General features: G+C 45.0%; 4 non-coding genes across 4 annotated transcripts; all 4 read right to left on the reverse strand.

The window, feature by feature from the left end:
• Positions 1 to 210: 210 nt before the first annotated feature.
• On the reverse strand, positions 211 to 294 carry trnal-uaa (transfer RNA leucine (anticodon UAA)). The gene has a single exon. It is a non-coding gene; the product is annotated as a tRNA-Leu (tRNA).
• Positions 295 to 2,887: 2,593 nt separating this feature from the next.
• On the reverse strand, positions 2,888 to 2,970 carry trnal-uaa (transfer RNA leucine (anticodon UAA)). The gene has a single exon. It is a non-coding gene; the product is annotated as a tRNA-Leu (tRNA).
• A 2,294-nt stretch (positions 2,971 to 5,264) lies between these two features.
• On the reverse strand, positions 5,265 to 5,346 carry trnas-cga (transfer RNA serine (anticodon CGA)). Its single transcript has one exon. It is a non-coding gene; the product is annotated as a tRNA-Ser (tRNA).
• A 4,686-nt stretch (positions 5,347 to 10,032) lies between these two features.
• trnal-uaa (transfer RNA leucine (anticodon UAA)) lies at positions 10,033 to 10,115 on the reverse strand. Its single transcript has one exon. It is a non-coding gene; the product is annotated as a tRNA-Leu (tRNA).
• Positions 10,116 to 13,221: the final 3,106 nt, after the last annotated feature.

A 13,221-nucleotide genomic window follows, 5' to 3' on the forward strand; every position in this document is an offset into this window, starting at 1 on the left:
GAGAAACAGAGACAGACAGAGAGGGACAGAGAGAGACAGACAGAGAGAGACAGAGAGAAAAATGCAGATTCAGCAGATGCCAAAATAGGACTTGAAGAATTACATATGAGACCTTTCTTTCCATATCTAATTGTTTGTTGGAGAATCAGTTGTTGACAAGCGAGTGTCACTGAGCAGGAATGAAAGGAAATGGATCTTAAATTAAAGAACTACCTGGAGTGGGGTTCGAACCCACTGTGGGTATAAACCCATTGGATCTTAAATCTAACGCCTTAACCACTCGGCCATCTTGGTGCTGACAGTGAATGCGCACTGTATCTAAGAGAATCGGGCCTTCAAGCTCCACCTTGCCACAGATTTGAGCAGAGAGAGACACAGAGACAGACACAGAGAGACACATAGTCAGACAGACACACAGACACAGACCGACACAGAGAGACACACACATAAACACACAGACACAGACAGGCACAGAGAGGGTACAGAGAAGATGTACAAGGATGATACCAGAAATGCGAGGGTATACATATCAGGAAAGGATGGACCCCTGCCAAATTAGTTTAAACCCTGATTTGTCTGATTGTTGTTCTATTTCCAACTGTATATTTCGTGCATACTTGCACCATGAAAAAGTGAAAAGCTTCGAGGTGTTGAATTTAATTCCGCCCAACTCAGGATTAGTTCCCCAGGGATTTGATTACATTTTAAAATGAGAAACGCTGGAACCGTAGTCGGCAAGATTGGAACCTGTGCGGGAAGAGCCCAATGGCTTTCATAGTCGATCGCCTTAAACTCTCAGCCATGACTACTGGGTTGGCTAGTTTTTAAATGTAGCTCAGATAAAATCGCAATCATCCATCGCTCTGGAGCAAAACAGCTCTCAGTCCCTGAACAGTCTCCGCTCAAGAAAATTCTCAGAGACAATCTCCTCTCGCATTTATTTACTCTTCCATGTCCCTCCCTCGCTTTTTAACACGAACCAATTTAATTAGTATTTCACATCTTAAAGACGCATTTTGCCCCATCGCAGAACCCCGCTCACCAGGCAGGGATACTCCACGAAACTGACCAAAGTCACTGCTGGGCGTTCTCTGCAGAAACTCAGAGCAAGGATGGCGCTGTGGACAGACCTGGGCTCATTCACCAGACCCGGGCTCATTCACCAGACCCAGAGGGAGGAGTGAGCAAGGAGAGGGTAACAAAGAGCGAGAGAGACACGGGGAGAGGCAGAGAGAGAGATACAGAGAGAGAGAGAGAGCGGGAAACAGTGAGTGAGACAGAGAGAGAGGGACAGAGAGAACCTGTCGAGGAATTGAATCCTCACCACTATACTATCAAGGACCTGGTAGAGGAAGTAGTTATGCAGTGTTTGAGACAAAGACTCGAACACACACACACAGACATGTGTGCCTGCTCTCTATGTTTATGTCACATATTTAATAAGCTTTTCTGAGTGCCATGGATTCATAGAAACTTACAGCACAGAAGGAGGCCATTCGGCCCGCCGTGCCTGTGCTGTCTCTGTGAAAGACCAGTCGTGCTCTGTCCCACCCCCCGCTTTTTGTCCGTAACCCTGTTAATCTCTTTCTCTCTGTCACTCTCTCCCTCCTCCACGTCCCACACAAAAGGGAGAGGGAAACAGAGAGAGAGAGAGCTCTATACTAACGAGGAACTGGTGCAGGAAGTTGCTTTACAGTTCTTCATATGGCAGTAAATCTTGAAAAATTATTTTAGTGATTTTTTTTCTGTCCTACTTTTCCAAGGAGGATTTTAAGGGGTTGCCCAAAGGTTTACAATTTGGAATGTTAAAAGCACCCTTCTTGTCGGGGAATTGAATCCGGTCTCCCACGTGACAGGCGGGGATACTCGCCGCTATAATAACGAGGAACTTACACGTACAGTTTGCCAGAGCAAGAATGGATCTGTGAGCAGAACTTGAAAAATGAGAAATGCAGAGAGAGAGAAAGAGACAGGGACAAAGACAGAGACAATCAGAGCGAGTCAGACAGAGAGAGAGACAGACAGAGAGAGAGACAGAGAGAGAGAGAAAGACAGAGAGAAACAGAGAGAGAGACAGGCAGAGGTAGAAACAGAGAGAGAGAGACAGACAGAGAGAGAGAGACAGAGAGAGAGACAGAGAGAGAGAGAGAGAGACAGACAGAGAGAGAGAGGCAGAGAGACAGACAGAGAGAGAAAGACAGAGAGAAACAGAGAGAGAGACAGGCAGAGGTAGAAACAGAGAGAGAGAGACAGACAGAGAGAGAGACAGACAGAGAGAGAAACACAGAGAGAGAAAGACAGAGAGAAACAGGCAGAGAGAGAGACAGACACAGAGAAACAGAGAGAGAGACAGAGATAGAAACAGACAGACAGAGAGAGAGAGACAGAGAGAAACAGAGAGAGAGAGACAGAGAGAGAGAGAGACAGAGAGAGACAGAGAGAGAGAGAGACAGACACACAGAGACAGACAGAGACAGACAGACAGACAGAGACAGACAGAGAGACAGAGAGACAGACAGACAGAGAGAGAGACAGACAGAGAAAGACAGAGTGAGAGACAGAAAAGGAGGCGTATGACAAATGTGTAACAGAGAGAGACAGAAAGAGAGTGAGAGAATGAGAGGGAGACAGAGAGGCAGATAGTGAGACAGAGGTGGAGACTGAAGATATAAAAACACTTTAAGATTCCTTCTCCTTGTTAGCTGAGAGTGACAGAGAGAGTGAGAGAAAAATGCAGATACAGCAGATGAAAAATAGGACTTGAAGAATTACATATGAAACCTTTCCGCATCTATAAAAATCTCATTGTTTGTTTGATGGAGGTTCAGCTGATGACAAAGAATGTCACTGAGCAGGATGAAAGGAAATGAGTCTTAAATTAAAAATTTACCAGGAGTGGGGTTCGAACCCACGCGGGTATAAACCCATTAGATCTTAAGTCCAACGCCTTAACCACTCGGCCATCTTGGTGCTGTTAGCTATTATACGCTGTTTCTGTGAGAATCAGGACTTGAAGCGCCACCCTGTCACAGAGTTGAGTAAAGCAGAGATTTCCTCGGTGGCAGGACAGGTTAACAAAGCAGTTAAAAAAGCAAATGGGATCCTGGGGTTTGTAAATGGAGGCAGAGTGCACAAGCCAGGAAGTTACAGGAAACCTAAATAAAACACCTGTTCGGCCTCAGCTGGAGTATTGTGTCCAATTCTGGGGAACCACACTTTAGGAAGATGTGAAGGCTGAGGAAAGTATCCCCGCTTGTTACCCGAGTGATCGGCAGACACACACAGACAGAAACAAAAAGCCACACATACACATCAACACAAACACACATATAGAGTGACTTAGACATCGAGAGATACAGGCAGAAACACTGTCGCTAGTTTGCCTGATTGCTGTTCTATTTCCGACCATATATTTCATGAATATTTGCACAATGATAACGTGACAACTTCGAGGAGTCGAAAAATGTGGGATTTAATTCCGCCTAACTCAGGATTAGTTCTCCAGGGATTTGGTTACATTTTGAAATGGGATGCAAAATGCTGCAATCGTAGTCGACACTTGCGCTGGAGACCCCAATGGATTTCTAGTCCATCGCCTTAACCACTCGGCCACAACTACTGGGCCTGTGCGATTTTAAATGTTGCTCAGATAAAATCGCAATCATCCATCGCTCTGGAGCGAAACAGCACTTCGCCCCGAAACAGTCTATGTTGAAGAAAGTTCTCAAAGAGACAACCCCCTCTCGCAATTTTTACTCTTCAATTTTTCACTGCAGCTTATTTACTTGAAGCTGCACCAGGATACATCATTGCAGATTTTAGAAATGCTTAATTCCCGACGGGGAATTGAAACCCCGTCTTCCAACGTAACAGGCGGGGATACTTCACTATATTTAACGAGGAACTGACGGAAGACACTCCTTTGCAGTCACTGCAGAAGCGCAGAGCAAGAATGGCGCTGTGAACAGACCTGGGCTCATTCACCAGACCCAGAGGGAGGAGTGAGCAAGGAGAGGGAAACAAAGAGCGAGAGAGACACGGAGAGAGAGAGACAGAGAGAGAGAGAGAGAGAGAGAGAAACAGAAACAGAGAGAGGCACAGAATGAGACACACACAGGCAGAAAGACTGAGACACAAAGATACACAAAGATAGAGAGTACAATGAGAGAGACAGACAGAGAGAGCAAGACACAGATAGACAGAGAGAGAAAGACAGAGAGAAACAGAAAGACAGTGAGAGACAGAGACAGACAGACAGAGAAAAACAAGAAGACAGAGAGACAAAAAAGGAGGCGTATGATAAATGTGTAACAGAGAGAGACAGAAACAGAGTGAGAGAGAGAGAGGTGGAGACTGAAGGATATAAAAACATTTTACGATTCCTTCTCTTTGTTAGTTGGGAGAGACAGCGAGTGAGCGAAAGTGCAGATTCCGCAGATGCCGAAAGACCACTTCAAGAATTACATATAAATATGAAATCTTTCTTTCCGTATCTATAAAAATCTCATTGTTTGTTTGATGGAGATTCAGCAGATGACAAACGAGTGTCACTGAGCAACATTTAACGAAATGGGTCTTAAATTAAAGAGTTACCAGGAGTGGGGTTTGAACCCAAGTGGGCATAAACCCATTGGATTTTAAGTCCAAGGTCTTAACAACTCGACCATCCTGGGGCTGTTAATGGGCGTGGACTGTCTCTGTGAGAATCAGGTCTTCAAGCCCCACCCTGCCACAGAGTTGAGCAGAGCAGAGATTCCCTCGGTGGCAGGACAGGTTAACAAAGCAGTTAATAAAGCAGATGTGATCCTGGGGTTTATAAATGGAGGCACAGAGTACACAAACCGGGAAGTTATGGTAAACCTAAATAAAACACTAGTTCGGCCGCAGCTGGAGTATTGTGTCCAATTCTGGGGAACCACACTTTAGGAAGGAGATGAAGGCTGAGGAAAGTATCCCCGCATGTTACCCGAGTGACCGGCAGACACACACAGACAGAAACAGAAAGCCACACATGTACACAGACAGACAGATAGAGTGACTCAGACATCGAGAGAGACAGACAGGTAGAGAGAAACACTGTCGCTAATTTGTCTGATTTTTGTTCTATTTCTGACCGTATATTTGGTGAATACTTGCAGATCAATGAAAACGAGAAAAGTCTCGACGTGTTGAACGTTGTGGGATTTAAAACCGCCTAACTGAGGATCAGTTCTCCAGAGATTTGTTCACATTTTGAAATGAAATGGGATGAAAAATGCTGTAACCGTAGCCGGCAGGATTCGAACCTGCGCGGGGAGACCCCAATGGCTTTCGACTCCATTGCCTTAACCACTCGGCCATGACTACTGGGTCTGTGAAGTGTTTCCTCCCACGGTCCAAAGATGTGTGAGTTAGGTTGATTGGCTATGATAAATTGACCCTTAGTGTTTGGGGGATTAAATACGTGGGGTTACGGGGATAGGGTGGGATATGTGTTGGTGTAGGGGTTACGGGGATTGGGTGGGATATGTGTCGGTGCAGGCTCGATGGGCCGAAACGGCCTCTATCTGCACTGTGGGGTTTCTGAGATTCTGAGAAATGTTGCTCAGAAAAAATCGCAATCATCCATCGCTCTGGAGCAAAACAGCACTCAGTCCCTGAACAGTCTCTGCTCAAGAAAATTGCCAAAGAGACAATCTCCCCTCGCATTGTTTCACTCTTCCATGTTCCTCCCTCGCTTTTTAACATTAAGTTACGCCAAGAAATATAACAATTATTTTACACTGGAAAGACTAATTTCTCCCCATCACAGAATTGAACCTCTGTCAGCCGTGCAACAGGCGGCGATTGTGCACTGAATTGATGAGGAATTGACGAAAGTCACTGCTGGGCGTTCTCTGCAGAAGCTCAGAGCAAGAATGGCGCTGTGAACAGACCTGGGCTCATTCACCAGCCCCAGAGGGAGGAGTGAGCAAGGAGAGGGAACCAAAGAGCGAGAGAGACACGGAGAGAGGCAGAGAGAGAGAGAGGCAGAGAGAGAGACACACAGACAGTGAGAGACTGAGACAGAGAGAGACTGGCGAACAGTGAATGAGACAGAGAGGAAACCAGAGAGAGAGAGCTCTATACTAACTACGAACTGGTGCAGGAAGTTGTTATGACAGTAAATCTTTTAAAATTATTTTAGTTGATGTTTTTTCTATTCTACTTTCCCAAGGAGGTTTTAAGGAGTTGGCCAAAAGTTTAAAATTTTGAATTATAAAATCTTCCTCTTCGTCGGGGAATTGAACCCCGGTCTCCCGCGTGACAGGCGGGGATACTCACCACTATACTAACGAGGAACTGACGTATATAAAATCTGTCAGAGCAAGAATCGAGCTGTGAACAGAATTGGACTGAGAGAGAAAGAGAGAGAGAGACGGGACAAACAGAGAAAGGGACAAATAGTGAGACAGAGAGACAGAGAGAGAAAGACAGAGAGATATTCAGAGAGATAAAGAGAGAGACAATGATAGATACAGAGAGAGAGAGACAAAAAAGGAGGCTTATGACAAATGTGTAACAGAGACAGAAAGAGAGAGTGAGAGAGACAAAGAGAGAGAATGAGAGGGAGACAGAGAGACCAGATAGTGTGACAGAGAGGGGTTGAGTCCGAATTCTCTTTCTCCTTGTTAGTCAATAGTGACACTTGAGAAAATGCAGATTCAGCAGATGCCAAAATAGCACTTTAAGAATTATAGTTAAATATGAGACAGAGAGAGAGAGAGAGAAGGTGTCGGGGAATTGAATCCTCACCACTCTACTATCAGGGACCTGGTAGAGGAAGTAGTTATACAGTGATTGAGACAAAGACTCGAACACACACACACACAGACATGTGTGTCTGCTCTCTATGTTTATGTCACATATTTACTAAGCTTTTCTGAGTGCCATGGATTCATAGAAACCTACAGCACAGAAGGAGGCCATTCGGCCCGCCGTGCCTGTGCTGTCTCTTTGAAAGAACAGTGTTGCTCAGTCCCACCCCCCGCTTTTTGTCCGTAACCCTGTTAATCTCTTTCTCTCTGTCACTCTCTCCCTCCTCCGCGCCCCACACAAAAGGGAGAGGGAAACAGAGAGAGAGAGAGAGCTCTATACTAACGAGGAACTGGTGCAGGAAGTGGTTATACAGTTCTTCATGTGCCAGTAAATCTTTTAAAATTATTTTGGTAGGCTTTTTTTCTGTTTTACTTTTCCAAGAAGGTTTTTAAGGAGTTGCCCAAAGGTTTAAAATTTGTGATGTTGAAATCGCCCTCCCCATCGGGAAATTGAATCCCGGTCTCCACTGTGACAGGCGGGGATACTCACCACTATACTTATGAGGAACTGATATACTGGCTGCTGCTGGAATCGAGCTGTGAACAGAACTTGACAAATGAGAAAGACAGGGACAAAGAGAGACAGAGACAGACAGACAGACAGTCAGAGAAAGACAGAGAGAGACACACAGAGAGAAACAGACAGAGAGAGAAAACGACAGAGAGCCATACAGAGAGAGATAGAGAGAGAGACAGACAAAGAGAGAGACAGACAGAGAGACAGACACACAGACAGACAGAGACAGACAGACAGAGAGAAACAGACAGAGAAAGACAGAGAGCCATACAGAGAGAGAGAGACAGAAAGAAACAGACAGATAGCCATACAGTGAGAGATAGACAAAGAGAGAGACAGACAGAGAGACAGACAGAGAGAGAGACAGAGGGAAACAGAGAGAGAGAGAAAAAGAGAGTGAGAGAATGAGAGGGACACAGATAGTGAGACAGAGAGAGGTGGGGACTGAAAGATGTAAAAACATTTCACGATCCCTTCTCATTGTTCGTTGAGAGTGACAGAGAGAGTGAGGGAAAAATGCAGATTCAGCAGATGCCAAAATAGGACTTGAAGAATTACATATGAGATCTTTCTTTCCATATCTATAAACATCTCATAGTTTGTTGCAGAATCACCTGATGACAAATGAGTGTCACTGAGCAGGATGAAAGGAAATGGATCTTAAATTAAAGAGTTATCAGCAGTGGGGCTTGAAACCACGTGGATATAAACCCATATGGATTTTAAGTCCAATGCCTTAACCACTCGGCCATCCTGGTGCTGGCATTATTCGCGCGCTGGCTCTGAGAGAATCGGGCCTTGAAGCACCAACCTGCCACAGAGTTGAGCAGAGCAGAGAGAGACACACAGACTGACACACACATAAACAAACAGACGCAGAGAGACACACAGACCGACACAGAGAGGCACACAGACCGACACACACATAAACACACAGACACACAGACCAACACAGAGAGACACACAGGCAGACACACAGACACAGAGAGAAACACAGACCGACACAGAGAGACACACACAGACCAACACAGAGAGACACACAGGTAGACACACACACATGGCGAGACACACAGACCGACACAGAGACACACACAGGGACACACAGACAGACACACAGACACAGAGAGGATTTACTAGGATGATACCAGAAATGCGAGGGTATATATATCAGGAAGGTATGGACCGCTGCCAAATTAGTTTATACCCTGATTTGTCTCATTATTGTTCTATTAGCGACCATATATTTCGTGCATACTTGCACAATGAAAAAGTGAAAAACTTCGAGGTGTTGGATTTAATTCCTCCCAACTCAGGATTAGTTCCCCAGGGATTTGGTTACATTAAAAAATGAGTAGTGCTGGAACCGTAGTCGGCAGGAATCGAAGCTGTGCAGGGAAACACCCAACGGATTTCTAGCCCATCGCCTTAACCACTCGGCCACGACTACTAGGTCTGTACGACTTTAAATGTTGCTCAGATAAAATTGCAGTCATCCATCGCTCTGAAGCAAAACAGCACTCAGTCCCTGAACAGTCTCGTGTCATGAAATTTCAAGAGACAATCTCCTCTCGCATGTTTTTTACTATTCTGTTTATCACTGTAGCTTTTTAACATAAAGCTACACCAGGAAATATAAATACAGTTTGACATCTTAAAAATGCTTCCACTCCATCGCGGAATTGAAAGCCGACCTCGGGAGTTGCAGTTCGAGATAGTTCACTATATCTGACGAGGAACTGATGGATGGCGTTACTGTGCAGAATCGCAGAGCAAGAATGGCACTCTGAACAGACCTGGGCTCATTCTCCAGCCCCAGAGGAAGGAGTGATCAACAACAGAATGACAGAGAGAGAGAGAGAAACGGAGGCGTATGACAAATGTGTAACAGAGAGAGACAGAAAGAGAGTGAGAGAATGAGAGGGAGACAGAGTGACAGATAGTGAGATTCTTGTCGTAGATTTCGTCAACTCTTGCAGATCAGTTGAAATGTCGAGCTGTTACAATCCATGGAACTTTAAGCCTTGTAATTGACGATTAAACCGACTGGGAGTTTGTTTAATTTTGAAATGCTGCCCAGTGAGAAACGTAATGGTTCACATCTCTACACCAGGTGGGCACCAAGAATCTAGTCTCAAATCCAAAAGTGGATTTTTTCTGTTCTGAAGAGAATGATTTTAAGAAGCTTTATAAATGTTTAAAATTGGGGTTGTTAAAAATTGCCCGCCCCATCGGCGAATTGAACCCCGGCCTTCCAAATAATAAGCAAGGACACTCACCATTATACTAATGAGGAATTAACACGGGCAAAGTCGGTCAGAGCAAGAATCGAGCTGTGAACAAAACTGGACAAATGAGAACGACAGAGACAGAGAGAGAAACAGAGAGAGAGACACAGGGACACACAGAGAGAGACAGTCAGAGAGAAACAGACAGAGAAACAGACAGAGAGTGAGAGACAGAGACAGACAGAGAAAGACAGAGAAGGACAGACAGAGACAGACAGAGAGATACAGAGAGAAAAATGCAGATTCGGCAGATGCCAAAATAGGACTTGAAGAATTACATATGAGATCTTTCTTTCCATATCTATAAACATCTCATTGTTTGTTGGAGAATCAGCTGTTGACAAGCGAGTGTCACTGAGCAGGATGAAAGGAAATGGATCTTAAATTAAAAAGTTACCAGGAGTGGGGTTCGAACCCACGTGGGCATAAACCCATTGGATCTTAAGTCCAACGCCTTAACCACTCGGCCATCCTGGTGCTGGTGCTGTTGACAGACTGTCTCTAAGAGAATCGGGCCTTCAAGCTCCACCTTGCCACAGATTTGAGCAGAGAGAGACACACAGACACAGAGACACACAGACACAGAGACAGACACACAGACACAGAGAGGGTACAGAGAAGATGTACAAGGATGATACCAGAAATCCGAGGGTATACATATCAGGAAAGGATGGACCCCTGCCAAATTAGTTTAAACCCTGATTTGTCTGATTGTTGTTCTATTTCCGACCGTATATTTCTTGAATATTTGCACAATGAAAAAGTGAGAAACTTCGAGGTGTTGGATTTAATTCCGCCCAACTCAGGATTAGTTCTCCAGAGATTTAATTATATTTTGAAATGAAAAATGCTGGAACCGTAGTCGGCAGAATTCGAACCTACGCGGGGAGACCCCAATGGATTTCTCGTCCATCGCCTTAACCACTCAGCCACAACTACTGGGTTTGTAAGATTTTAAATGTTGCTCAGATAAAATCGCAATCATCCATCGCTCTGGAGCAAAACAGCACTTCGCCCCGAAACAGTCTTTGTTGAAGAAAGTTCTCAAAGAGACAATCCCCTCTCGCAATTTTTACTCTTCAATTTTTCACTGCAGCTTTTTTACCTGAAGCTGCACCAGGATACATCATTGCAGATTTTAGAAATGCTTAATTCCCGACGGGGAATTGAAACCCCGTCTTCCAACGTAACAGGCGGGGATACTTCACTATATTTAACGAGGAACTGACGGAAGACACTCCTTTGCAGTCACTGCAGAAGCGCAGAGCAAGAATGGCGCTGTGAACAGACCTGGGCTCATTCACCAGACCCAGAGGGAGGAGTGAGCAAGGAGAGGGAAACAAAGAGCGAGAGAGGCACGGAGAGAGAGAGAGAGAGAGAGAGAGAGAGAGAGAGAGACAGAAACAGAGAGAGGCACAGAGTGAGACACACACAGACAGAAAGACTGAGACACAAAGATAGAGAGGACAATGAGAGAGCCAGACAGAGAGAGCAAGACACAGATAGACAGAGAGAGAAAGACAGAGAGAAACAGAAAGACAGTGAGAGAGAGAGACAGACAGAGAAAAACAAGTAGACAGAGAGACAAAAAAGGAGGCGTATGACAAATGTGTAACAGAGAGAGACAGAGAGAGGTGGAGACTGAAGGATATAAAAACATTTTACGATTCCTTCTCTTTGTTAGTTGGGAGAGACAGAGAGTGAGCGAAAGTGCAGATTCCGCAGATGCCGAAAGACACTTCAAGAATTACATATAAATATGAAATCTTTCTTTCCGTATCTATAAAAATCTCATTGTTTGTTTGATGGAGATTAAGCAGATGACAAACGAGTGTCACTGAGCAAAATGTAAGGAAATGGGTCTTAAATTAAAAAAGAACCAGGAGTGGGGTTCGAACCCAAGTAGGCATAATCCCATTGGATTTTAAGTCCAAGGTCTTAACAACTCGACCATCCTGGGGCTGTTAATGGGCGTGGACTGTCTCTGTGAGAATCGGGGCTTCAAGCCCCACCCTGCCACAGAGTTGAGCAGAGCAGAGATTCCCTCGGTGGCAGGACAGGTTAACAAAGCAGTTAATAAAGCAGATGTGATCCTGGGGTTTATAAATGGAGGCACAGAGTACACAAGCCAGGAAGTTTTGGTAAACCTAAATAAAACACTAGTTCGGCCCCAGCTGGATTATTGTGTCCAATTCTGGGGAACCGCACCTTCGGAAGGAGGTGAAGGCTGAGGAAAGTATCCCCGCTTGTTACCCGAGGGACCGGCAGACACACACAGACAGAAACAGACAGCCACACATGTACACAGACAGACACATAGAGTGACTCAGACATCGAGAGAGACAGACAGGTAGAGAGAAACACTGTCGCTAATTTGTCTGATTTTTGTTCTATTTCTGACCGTATATTTGGTGAATACTTGCAGATCAATGAAAACGAGAAAAGTCTCGAGGTGTTGAACGTTGTGGGATTTAAAACCGCCTAACTGAGGATCAGTTCTCCAGAGATTTGTTTACATTTTGAAATGAAATGAAAAATGCTGGAACCGTAGTCGGCAGGATATGAACCTGCGCGGGGAGACCCCAATGACTTTTCACTCCATCGCTTTAACCACTCGGCCATGACTACTGGGTCTGTGAAGTGCTAAATGTTGCTTAGATAAAGCAATCATCCATCGCTCTGGAGCAAAACAGCACTCAGTCCCTGAACAGTCTCCGCTCAAGAAAATTCCCAAAGAGACAATCTCCCCTCGCATTGTTTCACTCTTCCATGTTCCTCCCTCGCTTTTTAACATTAAGTTACGCCAAGAAATATAACAATTATTTTACACTGGAAAGACTAATTTCTCCCCATCACAGAATTGAACCTCTGTCAGCCGTGCAACAGGCGGCGATTGTGCACTGAATTGATGAAAGTCACTGCTGGGCGTTCTCTGCAGAAGCTCAGAGCAAAAATGGCGCTGTGAACAGACCTGGGCTCATTCACCAGCCCCAGAGGGAGGAGTGAGCAAGGAGAGGGAACCAAAGAGCGAAAGAGACGGAAACAGAGAGAGACTGGGGAACAGTGAATGAGACAGAGAGACTGGGGAACAGTGAATGAGACAGAGAGAGAGAGACTGGGGAACAGTGAATGAGACAGAGAGGAAACCAGAGAGAGAGAGCTCTATACTAACGGCGAACTGGTGCAGGAAGTTGTTATGACAGTAAATCTTTTAAAATTATTTTAGTTGATGTTTATTCCATTCTACTTTCCCAAGGAGGTTTTAAGGAGTTGGCCAAAGGTTTAAAATTTTGAATTATAAAATCTTCCTCCCCCTCGGGGAATTGAACCCCGGTCTCCCGCGTGACAGGCGGGGATACTCACCACTATACTAACGAGGAACTGACGGATACAAAATCTGTCAGAGCAAGAATCGAGCTGTGAACAGAATTGGACTGAGAGAGAAAGAGAGAGAGAGACGGGACAAACAGAGAAAGGGACAAATAGTGAGACAGAGAGAGAAAGACAGAGAGATATTCAGAGAGATAAAGAGAAAGACAATGATAGATACAGAGAGAGAGAGACAAAAAAGGAGGCTTATGAC

The sequence above is a fragment of the Somniosus microcephalus genome, chromosome 4 (genome assembly GCF_052327205.1).
Source record: "Somniosus microcephalus isolate GS21.2 chromosome 4, FLI_Smic_1.0, whole genome shotgun sequence".
NCBI classification, from domain to species: Eukaryota; Metazoa; Chordata; class Chondrichthyes; order Squaliformes; family Somniosidae; genus Somniosus; species Somniosus microcephalus.